At 42.7% G+C, this 15393-nt stretch overlaps 1 long non-coding RNA gene across 3 annotated transcripts; it reads left to right on the plus strand.

Moving 5' to 3' along the window:
• The first annotated feature begins 7318 nt into the window (after window positions 1-7318).
• On the plus strand, window positions 7319-14837 carry LOC135306913 (uncharacterized). Of its 3 annotated transcripts, XR_010367649.1 has the most exons (4): window positions 7319-7454; window positions 9584-10278; window positions 11228-11344; window positions 12507-14837. It is a non-coding gene; the product is annotated as an uncharacterized LOC135306913 (long non-coding RNA). The 3 variants fall into 3 exon arrangements; XR_010367647.1 differs by having other exon boundaries at window positions 9584-11344; XR_010367648.1 differs by having other exon boundaries at window positions 9710-11344.
• Window positions 14838-15393: the final 556 nt, after the last annotated feature.

A 15393-nucleotide genomic window follows, 5' to 3' on the forward strand; every position in this document is an offset into this window, starting at 1 on the left:
CATCTCCTGTGCCAGAGCTGCTCCTTCAGGCTCAGGAGTGATCTCCCTTCTCTATGACTTGGAAGGAAGGATTTGGTTTTCCCCATGCACAGCTTTGCCCACACACCTCTCTGCTCGGCCCTGGGAAGCAACTAAACATTGTTTTCAGCCAGTTGTCTGCACTAAATGAACCCTCTGCTGCCTGTGAAACATGCTGATAAATTTCAATCAATACTGAGCCTGGAGTCTGCACTCCTCACTGGGAGCACATTTTTCATGTGGCAGGCACATTGCTGGAGCTCCAGAGGCTGAATCCATCTGGGGCATCATTTTTTAAAGGCAAACATTCTGGGTCATTATAAACTGCACTAATCCCCCTTGTTGAAATTTGCATTTCTAAACCATGATGCATTTGTCCTGTCACATGTTGTGGCATTCAACCAGGAGGTTAATTCATTGATTGACTTACCCCCTCTCCTCAGCATGCTTTGCTACTAATCTTCCATACAAATGGGGTTAGGGAATATAATTTAGATTTACCAGCAGAAACAAAGCATCCAACAGCCCTGCTAGGATGAAAAGCTTAGGGAGTTCAGGGGATAAGAAGAAAACAGCGAGGCTGAAGCAAAAATCAAATTAACATTAAAACACTCATGCTGAAAATGGTGGCAATTAGAAGGAGCAAATTGGGGAAAGGAAATTTTCTGCTTCCAGCAGGTAGGGTTAGGCACAAAGGCAGAGGGGATGGAGAAAACAGCAGTGTCCCTTGTGCAGTCTTAACTTCTTTTTTGCAGGGTTGGGATTACATGTGCAAGATGATATTTCTTGTTGGGACTCAGATGTTTATTAGTTCTTATCTTATGTTACACAAACCCTGAGTTCTACAGCACGTCACTCTAACAAACTAAAACGGAGCCCCATCTCTCTCTCTACAAGGCCCTTTAAGGATAAACTGTCCAATTAAGAAATGACACCTGAATTATTTTTACTTTCAACCCAATAACCAACCACCCATGCCCACAATGGGGACTTTTTTATCAATTCCACAAAATCACCCAAACCCATGGAGAAAATGGTGAAGAAGGTCAAGAAGAAGGACCAGCCATCACCCTAAAACCTCCATCTTGCTTTATACATATTACTACATTCTAAACCCTTAAACTCTAAGTTTTGCACTCTGTGACAATTTTTGTCTAAGTGGCACAGGTTTTGAAATGTGCAGGGAACAGTTCTTGATATCCATTGTCAACCTTGTGCTGCTCTGGTCATCACCATCAGCCAGCTGTGCCATGGGGTGCAGGAAATGCCATGGAATGCCTCTCCCATGCTGAGGGATTGAGGTGCTGATCTGAGACCTGATGATTTCCCCATGTGCACTCAGAGGAATTCCCAGGCTTTTGCCTTGTTCATTTTTGTCCCCCTGAGTGTCACAAAGGTGCAGAATAAAAGCAAGCAGGTTGTCCCACAGCTTGTCCCAGCACAGGAGCTTTGTGGAGGTGACACTGATGGAGGAGAGGGCTCTGCTGTGTGTTGACATTGTTGGGTTGAAAGATGCTTTGATGTGGTTTGGGAGAAATGCTGGGATCTTGCTGAAACTTGTGATGGGAAGGTGGGAATTATATAGAATTGTATAATCTGTATTATAATATAGAATTATGTAATCACAGAATGGTTTGGGCTGGAAGGGACCTTAAAGCTCATTTAGTTTCAACCCCTGCCATGGGCAGGGACACCTTCCACTATTCCAGATTGCTCCAAGCCCTGTCCAACCTGGCCTGGGACACTTCCAGGGATCCAGGGACAGCCACAGCCTCTCTGGGTACCTGTGCCAGGGCCTCACCACCCTCACAGGGAAGGATTTTTCTCCCAATATCCCATCCATCCCCGCCCTCTGGCAGTGGAAGCCATTGCCTGTGTCCTGTCACACCAGACCCCTGCCCAAAGTCCCTCTCCAGCTCTTTTGCAGCCCCTTTTGGTGCTGGAAGGGGCTCTGAGGTCTCAGGGTCTCCATCTGAATTAAGGAATAAAGGCTAGGCAAATGATTTTACCCCATCTGCCTCTGTTTTCTTCTCTCTCCCATCCTGTGGTTAAAATGCTTTAATTACAGAAGTCAGGAGATTTTTCCACAAATGAGGGGAAAATGGATCGATCTCAGGTTCAGAAATGAGGGGAGGAATTGCAGCTGCCTCTTCAGAGAGCTGTGTTTGAATTGCAATCTCCTGCTTCCCCTGGCAGTGAAAATCCCCTCAGTAGATGGTGGCAAAGACCTCTGCTGAAAAAGGCTCAGTGAGATGCTGACTTCAATCTCTCTGCAGAACATTCAGACTTTTAAGCCAAAAAGCCCAACCAAAATGAGCGTGCTTTGAAACTTCTGCATGCAAATCCTCACCAACTTAGGCTTTTACCCAGGGGAGAAACTTTTCCTTTCAGTCTGGCCATTGTTCTTTAGCCTGGATGACTTGTCATATGACTTTTTTCCTTCAGAAACATCAAAATCAAGTTCTTTTTGCCTGTCTGTACCTTATATTCTAATATAAATTCTTTACTGGAATGATAAGCTGGCAGAATTCTGTCTTGGGAAAAAGCCCATGCAGCCCACAAGCAGAGTTTCCTTTACAGGCTTTGAAGCAATTGCAAAAAAGAGAGAAAAAAACAAAAAAAATTAATGGCAACACCCATTTTTAATTTAAAAATGTTAATTGAAGAAGAGGTTATTCACATGATTCCAGTTTCACAGTGGATCAAAAGCATATTTAAAAATCACAGAATTTGGATAAAAATGTCAAACACTGATGTTCAATGGCTTTATATATCACTTTTAAAAAAAATTGTAGAAAATTACTATGGAACAAAATTTTCCTCTGAGTTCTAAGAAGACTGTAATACAGGAAGTTATCATGGATTGACTCTTAAAGTTGCCTTCCCTGAAAAATGTTTATTCCATATTTGGCCACTTTTCACTCTTTGTCTGATTTCAGTCACACAAAACCAAGAGCATAAAGTTGAGGGATGTTGTCTGGGACTTGGACAAGAAAAATAGATGTGAGAATATTTTTTGATCTGCTCCAGTTAGAAATGAAATGGATTGTTCTCTATTTTTTTAATTAATGCGTCTGAACAATTTCCACTTTTTGGGACAACACCAAGCCAGAAGTATTCAAAATGTTCCCAGTATCCAACAGGGTAATTCAAGTTGGGGTGTTCTATTTACTGTTCTCTTGGAGGAGCTGGAACTTTCTGGCTGCTTCGACTTTTCTTTACCCTCCCCACTGAGCAGTAAAGGATGAGTCTGAAATGAGTCTAGCAGATCCCAACTAAGATGGGAACACAAATATGTGGAGTAGGGAGCATTTAAAGGCAAAGATATCACAATTCACCAGGAAAACATCACCAGTACATTAATGACAGAGGTTTTTTCCATGGAATAGGATGCCCAGAGCAGCTGTGGCTGCCCCTGGATCCCTGGCAGTGCCCAAGGCCAGGCTGGACAGGGCTTGGAGCAGCCTGGGACAGTGGAAGGGGTCCCTGCCCATGGCAGGGGTGGCACTGATGGGATTTAAGGTCCCTTCCAACCCAAACCATTCCATAATTCCCATGTTTTGTCTTCAGTCAGCTGCTGACTGTGATGAACAAGTCCCTTCTCATGGGTCTTCAAGAAGCACCATGATGCTTCTCCTTGTGTGGGAATATCTCTGAATTCAACCACTCTTGGTGTGGATACAAAAACACAGAGAATCAATAACACCCCCAGAACACACTCAAGAGGATAAACAGTAATTAAACTTTCTTTTCTTGAAGATCCCTGTTCATATTTCAGAAGGTAAATCCATGGTGGCTTCATCACACAATATGTCCAAGGAAGGCAGAGATTTTTTATGTTAGAAAATGTATTTTGCTTACCCTGGTATTCTCAGGGTAAGGATTACCCTGGATCTGTTTGTTGTACATTCTGCTCTACAGGCTGGTCTCTGGTGGCTTCCTGAGGAGTATGTTTTGTGAAATAAAAAGCTTTTTCTTTAAACAAACTGTGGCATGGCTTTTCATCCAGCTGACAAAACAAAACACAGAACATTTTCAGCAGTGTGTGGGAGTGGGTTTGGGGGGCTTCTGTTTACATGCAAGAATTACTTGAGGCAATGAATCAAATTGCTGACAACTTGTGTTGTCAGGACCCACCATTTCTTTTTCTTTGTGTAATAATATTTACTCTCAAAGGACCTCCAACTGCAGCCTCAAAATGTCAGTATAGCAGAGAAATTTCACTTACAAGAAACAACAGACACTTCCTTTTTTCCCTTACCATCAGGCTGTGGTTTCTGCTTCAGATTACTTTCCTTAGTTCTCCCCCTACGTTCATTTTTCTCCAGCAACTTCCATAAGGTTATTCCTCATATCTATCAGCATGAAAAAACGCACATTCTGAGACAGAAATATTATTAAAAAGCTTTTGCAAATCTCAAACCTGGCTTGTTTATTTTATTTAAGTAAGAACAGATTTTTCTGAATTTGCTACCATTTCTTGGTGATAACCCATGGTACATTAATAAAATATGGTTTGTTGCTTGCAGTCAGTCTAGGCTTTCCAGAGGTTATCCCAGGAATAAAAAGCACATCCAGATATGTTAAGTGAAGTAAATAAGCCCAGCAGACAGGTTTCAGTGGCATTCCTCAATCTGTACAGGTTGGAATCCTGGTCCTGGCTGGTTCCCCTAAGAAAAGGAACCAAAGCCTTCCTCAGTTTGACCCCTGCAGTCTCTGAGGTGCCCAGCAGAAGATGGTGTTATCTGTGGAGAACAAGCCCATGGTGTGACACAGCATCCTGGTGTTACAGTGCTGCAGTCAGTGACATATGTGCCATCGATTTCATCTGGGTTTTCATCAAAAAGAAGTAAAATTACTCCAATTTTCTGATTGGAAAGAAAATTAAGATGGTTAACCTTAAACACTAATAAAAAAGCTCATTATAAGGTGCCATATTGAGTCCAGGCAATCTAAGCAAAGTCATTATGATGCAACCAAGGAAACATATTCAGTTTTTAAAATGGTAGAACCTGTGTTGTTGTTATTGTTATTATTGTTATCCCTGAAGGAAAGAGGGAACAAAAAGTAGAAAAGATCCTGCTGTATTTTTTATGTTCTCATGAGTCCTGAGTCACAGGTTTTTTCTTCTCAGGTTAGAGCTTTAATGAGAGGATAATTTCCAAGTTGGCTGCATGTCAGGAGTATAATCTTTATCCTGCTTTTTAGAGCAATTAACACTTGGAAGGTTGTGATTATGTTATGTGCTATTCCACAGTAACTACTGCAGGAATTCCCAAAGAAAATATCCTCAAAACCCCACTGTTCTGTTTAACTAACTCATGTTCTATTTAACTAACTTGGAGTGAAACCATGGACTCAAAACTCCGGCTGTGGTTGTGGTTCTGGTCCTGAACAGTTGGAAACTTCAAGTACTTTATTTGCAGTTATTTGTGATTTTGTGGTAATTTAAATAAACAATTTCTCAATTACAAGGTCTCAGTCTGTAGCACTGTCAGGCACGAGGCAGAGTGGGGTCAGGCCTTGAAAGTTTTTCATTAGAAAAGAGATTTCAGCTCAGATTTTAATTTGAATTTTCTTTTATTTCTTAAATAAAAATTATATCAAAAAGTCACATATTGCTTGGGTAACACCTTGGAAATCAGTGAAACTGGTCCTATATGCAACAGCAACACAAATTGCTGTTTCTGTGCTTGTTTCCAGCTGTAAAATGTCAGCTCTGCAAAGAGAGTAAATCCACAGATCATTTTGTAGAGGGTTTTGACAGTTCGACCATGAAATAGAGCAAGGAGACAGGAGATTTCAGGAGGATGTGTTCAAATGTTGATTTCTTCCTTTTTTAAAATATGTGTATTCTTCCTTTAATTTTTAAACCCAACTTCAACATTTCTGACCATCTGACTTTATTCCTTTTATTCTCCATATAAGCCAGAGTTTAGAGAAGTATATGGCATTTTATGTATTCTATATCATATACTATATCTATATAGTATATGGTATAGGAAATATATGGAAATGTATCTTCTGAGATTATAGGTACAGTACAAACTCAAAAACAAGTATGATGTAACTGATTATGGGAATTTGTGTTAAAGGGGGAAGAGAAGTGGCAAGAAAGATTGGGACAAATAAGGAGGAGTTGGAGGAAATAAGAAGAGAAGGGCAGGAACACAATGAGCTCTATAATATTCTTAGGATATGGGAACATCCCCAAGGCTGGATCTCCAGCTGGCACAAATCTGTGGCTGTACATTGGTGTCAGCTCCCCAGTGTCAAGGTAGGTAACTCAGGATTTACATGATTCCACTGTCAGTGTGGATCAAGAGCATATTTAAAAATTACAAACCTTGGATAAAATTGTCAAAGGCTGTTAATTTGCTTTATATATCTTTTTTTTTTTTTTAATCTGTAGAAAATTACTATGTAACAAAATTTTCCTCCGAGTTTAAGAAGACTGTAATTGGTAGATAATTCAGGATTTCTCTCTCAGACTCAGCACATCCCTCACCAGTTCCACCACCCTCCAGGAGGTTGCCTAGAGGGACTGGGAAGGAGCAGTGATAAAAATTAGAGTTTGGGGTTTAATGCATTAAGCCCCCTGGCCAGTGCTGCTCCCTGAGGAGCTGTAAAGTCACTTGATTTGTGTTTTTGTCCCATTTTCTCCGTGAATGGTGTCCAACTCAACACATTGGCACCTGGAATTGTGACAGTGCCTCTCTGCACATTTCACTTCACCCATACAATTACTGTTTTACTAAATTCATGTCTGTTTTCTTCCAAACTATCTGTGTCAGCCTCATTCTGCTTCCTTGAGCTTAGCAAAAGAAAAGAGTAACTTTTCTTGGAGTAATGAACCAAAATAATATCAGATTTTATAAAGACAGTTCCAGCCCTGCCATCCAGAAAATGACAGCTTTATGTAACTGGGCAAGGGCTGGCTTTTGAGTAGAAATCATAATAAATGCATTAAATAAAACCATGTGGTGCTAATTGATTCAAGGCCTGCTCTATTTTCCTGTGTTGGCACTTCCTCCTCCTTTAGCTCAGCAAAGATTTGGTATTTCCTGAGAGTCTCAGGTGTTAGAACAGAAAAGGCATTTTTTATTTAAATGGTGTTTGTCATGGTAAAAGCACAGAAATGTGTTATTTTAGGGTCAAAATGAGCAGAATCTTGTGAAAACAGATCAATGCAAATGCTTGGCTTTCGAGGAACTCTACCTGAGAAACCGAATCACCTGCAGCACTAATGAGGTAACTAATGAGGCAATAATGAGGCCAATGCATGGGGTTTATTCACTGCCTCAGCCTCCAGTGTTTGCCGTGACCTGGCAGAGGGCTGGAGATCAGCCAGGCACCAGGAGCCACCCAGCACTCCCACGAGCCAGCCTGGAGAACAGCCTGTGCCAGCCATGGGAGATTTTATTACAGCTCACCTGGTAATGAATATTTTCTTTAGGGCTCTGTCAGCTGAACTTATTTAATGTGTAAGAGTCTCAGCTTTCTTTTAAAAAGAGGTTCATTTCTAGCCTACGTGGCTGGGAAGGCAAACATGAAAATGAAGTAGGAAACAGGGAAATGCAAGTTTCAGAAAAAGCACTGTTTTATTTTAATTAATCTCATATTTCGTGGGTTTGGACTTTGCATTTTTCAATACATGGCATTAGCAGCAGTTCACATGTTTTATACAATATATTTTTCATTTAATTAAACCAGAACAAACTGAAAGGATAGAATTTCTTATGTGACCAAATGGTTTTTAGAGATCTTCTTTGGCCTTATAGACACACCGTGGTCCAAGAACAAAGAACCTTTAGCAGGAGTGCTCAGTAAAACTGACATTTTTCAGTACTGTGCAGAATGAATGTCCTAGGGATGCTTTGGCTGAATCCCATCCTCTGTAGAATGGTGCAGAGCTCAGCCCATGTCAGACTAGAGCTGGTGATGGACGAGATAAGGAAAGAGGAGAGCCCTGCCATGCAGGAGCTGATTCTCTGTCCCAGCTGTGGTAAATCCACACATGGCCTGGAGGTGTTGCCCTCTCTGCTGAGCCACAGCTGACTCAGCTGCACTGATGTGGTATCAGCTGTATCCCCTCAGAAGGTGTCAAAGGCTCCTGAGTGTCTCATCCACAGCATTCCATCATCCAGAGAATCTCCCTGGGCATTCCCATTAAACCTGAGTGATAGAAATGGTCCTGGGGCTTTCTGCCCCCTGATTCTTTGGGATTTCTCTCACCACCCCATGGATCCAGACTGCAACTGTGGCTTTGACCAACTCTCACCAAAATTGCAACAAGTCTCATCACAAGGCTTATGTGGGGAGATCTTTCTGTTCCCATCCCTTCCTTCTTCTGCATTTTCTCAAGTGATGTTTTTATGCATTTATGTTGTCATATTCCTATGGATAACAACAACCCAAACAGCTCCATACCTGTTTTCCTGCACAACCCATTTTTTCTACTAAAAGCTCTCCATGTGGATATTTACAAACACTGATTGTTCAGTGTCATTTCACTCTAATCCACCCCAAGGGCTCTATAACAGCAGCCTGGGTTATTCTTGTCTTCTGGGGTGGGCTAACCACCCTGCAGCTGATAATTCCTCTCTACCAGTCTGTGTTAGCCCAACAAGCAGGGCCATGAGAAACAGAGGAATCTGAATAATTTCAAGGCTATTTGGGAAGGATAGAAAATAATGCATAGAAATAAATGCAGTGTTTGAGGCACCCTAGAGTACTTTAACAGCCCAAACCTCTCTTTTCTTAAAAGCTTGTAATTTTCTTAAAAGTTTGTAATTTTGGAAAATTACATTTTTTAATGGCATCACAGAATGGTTTGGGTTGTGAGGGACATCAAGCTCGGGCTGTTCCTACCCCCTGCCATGGGCAGGCAAACCACCCACTAGATCAGGTGCTCAGGACTCCATCCAGCCTGGCCTGGGACAGTTCCAGGGATGGGGCATTGTATAACTGGACTTTCTGTTTAGATAGACTGAAGAAACCTCACTAGCAGCAGTAATTTTTGTCTATTGCTCTTGTAAAAAAAAAAAAATCTGTTATTTCACTAGGGAGGTGAATGATGAGTACAAAGAGATCAAACCTTCTTTTACATTATTATGGCCAATTAAAATCCCCTCGCTATTATATGAGAGCTTCATCCTGGCAATTAAAAAGAACCCCAGAACAGCAAACATTTCTTTTACTAAGTTTGTTAAATAAGAAGCCAGAAAAGACACTTGGGTCATCAACTCCCATCCTATGAAATGCAAGGTTGCCATATAAATGGATGCTCGGTTTAGGAGGGTCCCTAAAACCCCATCTGAGGTGACCTGTCCCCCACACCCTGCACCACTTATCCCACAAACACATTCAGGAGCTCAGCTCAAAGGTCACATTGTGAAATACCCCAGGGAGAAAGGAGTAATGTAGGAAATTCCCAGTTACTTTTATTTCCTGCAAGAGCAACAGTATTGCTGTTGGGTAAAACTCCCAAATGTGTATATAAATGTCCATAAATTTTGAGTAAATGCTTGATTTTCTTTTTTTCCTTTTTTAATCTACTTTTCAGTTTTCCTCTGGACCAGCAATTTGTGATATTCTAGTCTTTTCTTATTTATGCATCTGGAAAGGCCTTGTTGATGAAACACCAAGATCCCAAGGCTGTATAAAATTTTGATGAGACATTTTCTTCCAGGGATGAGAAGATTGAACATTTCACCCCCAAAGTGCCTCTTTTACTAGAACTAGGCCACTCCAGCCTTCTGACTCACACAGCCAAGACAGCAGCCCACGCCTGGAGCTTGGATTTGCTGGTCAGAACAAATTCCTGGTGTGAGGAATGCTCCTCCAGCAGTGGCCAAGCTCCTTCCCAGCCTCCAGCTGCTTCCCAGCAGGTGTTTTGGATGCACATCTGTTTGCCCAGGACCTGCTGAGCTGTGACCTGCCCTGGGTGGAACAAACCCTGGAGGAAACAGCTGGGACTGGCTGCTCCTGCAAAGCAGGACTTGTGGAGAGGAAAGGAAGTGTCTTTTCACCAAAAGAGGCACCCAGAGGAGGCCCAGTGCTTTGGAGAGCTTGTGTTGTTCTCTCCACGGGTGACTTTGGCATTGTCCCACCCTCTCTGGCTGTCCCACATTCCCTGCAGTGCACACCTGGCAGTGTCTGCAGGAGGGATGGATGTCCCTGCTGATGAGAATGTGGTGGCACCATCTCCTGTCCAACACGAGGCTTGTGACACCCAGGCTTCTGCTCTGCTCTGCAAGGGTGAGTTTCATTTAATTTCATTTTCCTGCTGGAGCAAGGGAAGGCAATTCTTTCCCCAAATATATTCAATAAAATACAAAACCAAAATTGTAGATGCTGGGAATTGCTACTGCTGCCCCTTACAGTCATATTCAAATTGACTTTAAACATGTAAAATGATTTCCAAACTGCAATGAACAGCACTGAATGTACACTTTGGTCATCTGCGTGTCCTACTGTGGCTCACCTAGAGATGCTTTTCTTGAATAATATTCACAGGGCTTTGCATGTCAATGTGTGCATTTACTTATCCTTAACGTGGAGTAACTTTGAGGGATTGTAGTTCAGGGAAAAAAATATTTATACTTCAATATTCTTCCTGATGGATTTTAAAATATATGTGTTACCTGGGCAGTGCCCCTGATCATGGTGGGGGATTGGAACTTGGTGGTTTTTGAGGTCCCTTCCACTTTTTGTGATTCCATGAAAAAATCTTCGGCATTATGCAAGTGTTTGCATCTCCCTGACCTGCAAACCTGAGCCCTTTGTGTTGTATCTGCTCATTAAACCTGGGCTGGTGTGGAAATGCTTCAAGGACAACCAGGAACCAGCCCAGCTTATTCTGGGAAACGGGTTCAATGGCAAAGCAGAAAATCTGCAGCATGTGTGTGGAAATTTGTTGCTCCAGGGAAAAGCAGGATAAATATGTTAGGAAACCCAGACCTGGATGGGGCTAAATAACAATGTGCATTTTTAACAATGTGCATGTTTCAAAGTATATAAAATATTTTTATAAGAAAAAAAATCAATATTTTCTTAGTTCTTGGACTTAATGACAACCAGTTTTTGGCTACCCTCACAAAGCTTTGTGAACAGCTCCATGTACCAAAACAATCTCAGGATATTGTTCAAGCTCCTTATTCTAATCAGTTACATTCCACATATCCCCTTTTGCCTTGTCCTTTTAAAGCAACCAGAAACCAAACACTGGGCTGCTTCCTTGCAGCAGAGGAATTTCTCCCCATGCCTGGATGCAAACCTGACCAAATTCTCTCCTGTCCTTCAGCTGACCTGGAACCATGTGTGGGTAGGTTGGATTACCTAGGTTACCTTCTGGTTTTGGGGTTTTTTTTTTCCAGTTTATCCCATGAGACAAGGAACTTTTGGTGCTATTTTACTCCCAGTTCAGGTGTAAAGCCAAGGCAGCATGGCTGGTTTGCCTCCTGAGGCTTGCCAGCTTTGAGGGGAAGGCAAGGTGAGCCCAGGGCTGTTGTTAGAGGTTTCCTTGAGGTTTGAGGAGGCTGTGGGGATGACAAGGTCCTTGAGGCTTTCTGAATCCCAAGGAAGCAGGGGATAGCTGCAGGATCATAATTTCCTTCAGGTTTGGTGACTACAGCCATGAGCTGGGTCTATAGTCTGTGGGAAAATCCTTGATGCAGCAGTCCTGGAAGTAAAGAAAATACAGAAGACAGGAAAAATGAAGAAAAAGTGTGGATCTTAAAAAAAAAGTAGTCCTTGGAGCAGTAACAGATTTTTGAACACCCACAGGTGAAGGCCCTTCAAATGTTAAAGATTTGCAGTCTAAAATGACTGAGATACCTGCCAAGCCAGCAGTGAACAGTGAGCAAACATCTCCTGTTAGCTGGTTCTCTCTGCAGCTGAAGGAGCAGATCACTCTGGCACATGTTTCTCTCACGTGTGCCTCAGTTTCTCTAAAATGAATCAGCTCACCTCACCAGGGCTGCCCCTGGAGCCTTTCACCCCTCTCTGCCCTGAGTTCCTCAGCTCTCCAGCACATCAATTCTTCAATATAAGTGTTAAAATTCCCAATTTGCTGCCTCTGGCAGCTGTTAACTTCAGCAAAGCCTGCAGTGCTGGCCACCTACAGCTCCTGCCTCCTGAGGTTTTATCATGCTCACAACCATTCACTTCTGCTAGTCCAAGTGCTTTGAACCTCCTGCCTTCAGAAGCTCAGGGGGTTGATTTCTCTGAATTGTTCTGTTTCAAAGCTCCTGCTGTGCTGCCTTTGCCCCCCAGCCTGTAATTCCAGAGCAAGAGGTACCTACTGGGGTGTTCATTAGGTAATATTCACTTCTGTACAGAAGAAAGGGAAACTACTGAGAGCAGCCCAATGAAAATGTATAAATCCAGCTCTTCTCAAATGCAGCAGTACAAAAGCTCAGGCATGGTTAGAATGATAGGGCTGCTCTGCAGCACCACCTGCTGAGGTGAAATAATTTTTAATCCAGTTTTAGGAAGGCACATATTAACCATTGGAATAGGCCAGGCTTCCTGCTCGTTTGGCTTTGGACTGGGAACAAAAGTTCCAGGATTCACCCTGGGCTGTATGACACAGCACTGCCAAGGACTGACTCACATTTGCCAGTTTGGTAGGTGTTAAATTTTTTTTCAGTCCAAGAAACTTTTTTTTGTGGATTAATAGTACTAATGAATCAAAAAATGCTCCAGCAGTGCTTGGTTTGGTAATATCACTGTGAGACACCAGAGCACTTGGGAAATGCAGTTAATGATTCCATGAATACTGAGCTGGCTACTGAGTGTGCCACTGTCCCAGGAGGAATTTTCAGTGGGAATCAATTGTTTATGGGTCCTATTCCTGACATATCCTGATACAGGATAACTGAATATCCCACTGAAATGATAAACTCAGGGGAGCTGGGCTTATGTTTGCCACTCACAGCAAGGAACTGGGATTTTTATTTGGCACCTTCAAAATGGCATTGAGGTTTGAGAAGGGATTTGCACTCAGCAGCGTTGATCAGAGTGAGTTTAAGTTCCCCCACTTCTGGTTGGCTCATGCAGGAAAAAGAAGTGGGGTTATGATGCCACTGGCTCTGTGTGAGGAGCATCAGTGCTATGAGGGGGGACTTGATGACCTTAAAGTTTTTTTTCTAACATAAACAATTCCATGATTGTATACTGTGTGGAAATTACACTGCAGAATGTGTTTCAGCCCTTCTAACTCTCCCAGTTATGTTTTGCATAAGTTATGAATTATATTGTGCTATATTATGTGTGTGTTTATGTTCCATAGCATGAGAACCAATTTCTCTCTTTTCTTGCTGCAATTCTGGTGAAATCTCTGGGGTTTTTGCCCACCAGACACACACTCCCAGGCAAGTCCCTCCTTTTCCCCCTTTTTCCACTTTCCAGGTGTCCTGTGATGCAGGACAAGGAGCTGGCTCTGGCTGTGGCACTGGATTTCCAGCTGCAGCTGAATTTCCAGCTATGCTCTGCCCTCTCGTGGTGTGCTGCTGGCCCAGTCATGCTTATTTCTTGCTGTTCCCACACCACTGGAAAATAAAAAATTGCCTGGCGACCCCTCAGAGCTGCAGCTGGAGGGCTGGGGTGGCAAAGTGCTGCACCCCACCCTGCCTCTGCCAGCAGCAGCACCTGAGATCAGTGAGTTTTCCCCCAGACAGTGCACGAAATAAAAGGCATGTTGTATTTTGCCACCTGTTATACATCCTGCTCTTTTATGGGTCCTCTCATCTAAAGCCTGCACTCGGGGACAGATGATACCTGAGACATCTCTAATGCCAATCCTTTTCTCTTCTTAGCCAGAAATGCAGCTTTTAGCCTCTCCTTCAGACTCTTAATCCAGCCAAGCACCTCTTGTTCTTTTTTCAGACATTCTCCTCAGTAATTGTTCTATCCCCTTTCAATGTTTTTTCCTTCCCAAGCTTAAATGGAGCATTTGAGTATTGTACAAGCCATGAGGAACCCACATTTCTATGGATCCCATCTCTGATGCTGAATTTACACATCTCAGTGCAATAAACAACAAAAGCAAAGTCTGCAATGGGCTCAGCTGATGCCTCTCCAGTCAAGCCAACACACTTTCCCAGGTGACATGATTATTTTCCTTTCCTAAGCCTTTTCAGATGGTAAAAAAATTTCCACTTTTTCATCTTAGAGCCACACATCCCTTTCTGCTTATTTCTCTGGCTTATTTCTTCTGTGTTTTTTTGCTTGGCTTTACTTTTTTTCCATGCAGTTTTGTGTCATCAATTTGTTCTCAGCATTCCAGGATTTCACTAGACACAGCTGCAGGATTTCTTTCTTACTTTTTCCCATTTCTCCATTCCTTTCTGTAGCTGCTTTACCAGAGCCTTTGCTTCCTTGCCCTGTAGGAGTGCCCAGCTTGTATTGATGGACAGAAGTTTTCATTACTCTCTCTGATTTCAATAATCTAGAGGAGAAGATAATGTGTGTCAACCCATTTAACCATACAGTCCAGTAGCAGCCCTAAATCTTTGGTCTCTGAGACACCCAACATGTTCAATAATCAGGATATACTGGTTTTAGCTTCTTTAAAAGCTAAACGCCAAGTTATTTGCAAGTCATCTATGGCTCAGGCCTCTGTAGCTTAAATGAAGTTTTAGGAGCTGTTCTGAGGCTATCTATCTACTGCAGTGTTCTGAGTAGTAGCAGAGTCTTTCCTTTTCCTCATTCCTGTTCATTAAGAGGAAGAAATACTTTTCTAAGTGTGTGGGGCATTCCCAGAATGAGGAAATAACTGGAAATGTGCCCCATTTTCCTCAAGGAAGGTGTCCTGTCCTGCTCCTTCAGAGACTGAACTGCCATTTTAAACCACTTCAGTTGAATTTTTAGCATTTTTTCAGTAGATCTTCCACCCCTGCCAGCCCAGCTGAGGCACCATCACATCAACTCCTGCTGGAAGGGGAAGTTTTTCACCCAGCAAAGGGAAGTTCAGAGATTATGAGGGTGAGGAAAAGTGACTTTCCTCTGAGCTGCAATGCAGTGATTACTATTTATGTCTCCTTCAGACCTTATTTTCTGCTAATTGTGCATTAATACATACACAGCAGGCCTCTAATTTTAATGGCAGCTTCCAGCCTGGTGGCCCATTAGGCCCCTGCCATGCTGGCAATCATTTTGAGGGTGTTCCTATTGATTGAGGCAGTGCAGGGTTTTCACAGGAGCTGTGACTCAAGAGCATCTGTCCCCAGCAGGACAGGGATGAATCTAGCAGGGGTGAGCAGCTCCCAGCCTCAGCTGCTGGGGACATCTTCCCCTGGATGAGGTGGGGTCAGTCTCTTCTCCCAAGTAACAAGGGACAGGACAAGGAAAGGCCTCAGATTGCAACATGGG

The sequence above is a fragment of the Passer domesticus genome, chromosome 8 (assembly GCF_036417665.1).
Source record: "Passer domesticus isolate bPasDom1 chromosome 8, bPasDom1.hap1, whole genome shotgun sequence".
NCBI lineage: Eukaryota > Metazoa > Chordata > Aves > Passeriformes > Passeridae > Passer > Passer domesticus.